Here is a 2103-nt window from a genome sequence, read left to right on the forward strand (position 1 = left end):
GACAAACCAATGCACTCATGAACCAGAGCCTTCTTGACCCAATCACCTCTTAAAGGCCCCATCTCATTAAACTGTTACATTGGGGATTCATTTTAACATGAGCTTCAGAGGCAACAAAATTCCAAACCATAACAAGGTCATAAAATTTTTTAAAAATTGAATATTGTTTTATCAAAACTTCTTTTGACACTTTGCTATCTCAAATATTAAGTATTTCTAAATGAAGTACTGTAATTTGCCAGTGAACTAGAAGTTAATGTTCTAGAAATTTGATAGAAATAAACATTCTAGGTTGTTGAACTTGATTTAGAGAACAAAATTTAAAAATTAAGTTTCAAATGAACATTATAAAGAATTGAAGTGGCATAACAAAGTAGAAGATAAAAGCTAACTATCTCAGTCACCCTGTCCCCAGTCCTGACATTTGACCTCCTCTTAAAATAAGAGTCTAAATAGCCCTCCAGGCAAGAACTAACCTATTCTCTTTAATCTAGAAAATACTTATTTGAAATAAACAGCGAAAATATTCAGCAATCAAAAGCTTTCTGGACACACAAATCCCACATCATAAATTTATTCTGGAAGCTGCAGACAGCCAAGGAGTTCAGCCATTTGTATATTAAAGAAGGTTGCAGCCCTGACCTTGAAACCAAGCCTAGGAACCTGATTATTGGTAACTATGGCATCTATAAAACCCTTCATCTTGGACTGTGGCAAGCTGGACTTAGTACAGGATGATGGCCTAAAAAGCCTCCTATGCTGAAACAAAGAATTGGAATAACTAGAGCAACAGTTAAACATCACTACAAGAAATCAAGTTTTCAAAAGCAGAGAAGTCAGTTTATTTTCTTCTCCAGTCACTCTACTGATCCCACATTAGTGGGGAGGAACTGCTGTCAAAAGTGGAAGCAGAAAAAAAGGGTCTCAGTTCTGTCACCTGTTAGAACACTTCAAAAATAGAGCCACTGGGAAAGTGCAAAGGTGAATTATATGTGCTATTAAATTAAGTTTGGCCTGAGGATGCCACCCTACCTTGAGTCCCTCCTTAACAAACTGGAACCTAACATAATACATCAACAAAGCCTAATTTAGGAGTATAACTTGTAAACAAATATCAGGGTCTCAGGTGATCACAGGCTCCCCACAGATCAGACCGTGTTCAAATAAGGCAAATGCAGAGCTGTAACCAATCAAGTTATTTCTGCACTTTGTTCTGTTTTCTGCCTTAAGTACTCACTGCCCACATTGTGGAGGGAAGCTCTCTGCACCTCCATCGGTTTTGAGTGCTGCCAATGCATGAATCACTCTTTGCTCAAACTGTCTAAATTTAATTCCTATAAAGTTTTTTAACAGTCCTCATCCTTCACGGAGGCCTACACTTGAGTACAACAAAGTGTTAGGTAGTTTGATGAGCACTGTGGCTCTGGAGGACTTGAGTTACATCCTTAATTTTCCAAAAGCTGTGTGGCCTTAGGCAAATTAATCACATATTTTTGAATCTTAGTTTCCTTACCTGTACAATGGTGGTAAACATCTACCTCAGATGAGTATCAAAACATCTGTGGTAGAGACCATCAGTGACTTGTTTTCCTATTTATGACCAGGAGAAAGACATTTCCTTGCCTTCTGACAAATTTCTGTATAGTAGTATATAAGCAGAATGTCATCTGCCACTTCTGGAAGCCTTCATTACAAGACACCGTTACATGCTGATTGTCATTTTTTTTATTCATTCCTTTCTCCATTTTGAGGTGTGACCTGTGGATGGACCCTGAAAATGAGGACCACTAGTAGGAAAGGGAAGTGGTGGTCTGGAAGAATTCAGATCCCTGAGGACTTTCTAAGACAGAAATATCATTCTAGGCCTATGTTATATACATCTGTTTCCCATTTATGTAAGAGAGACATAATTATTTTGTTTGCATCACTGCAGTTTTGTGTTTCTAATCAATTGCAAGCAAAACTAATTTTTAAAAATGTAAAATTAGTACCTGTAAGTAGAGTGTTCATATAACAGAACTTAAAATACATAGAATCATATAATTTGTCTTTTTTTTTTTTAAAAGATGACCGGTAAGGGGATCTTAACCCTTGACTTGGTGT

This window comes from Galeopterus variegatus, unplaced genomic scaffold (genome assembly GCF_000696425.1).
Source record: "Galeopterus variegatus unplaced genomic scaffold, G_variegatus-3.0.2 Scaffold8332, whole genome shotgun sequence".
Taxonomy (NCBI): domain Eukaryota; kingdom Metazoa; phylum Chordata; class Mammalia; order Dermoptera; family Cynocephalidae; genus Galeopterus; species Galeopterus variegatus.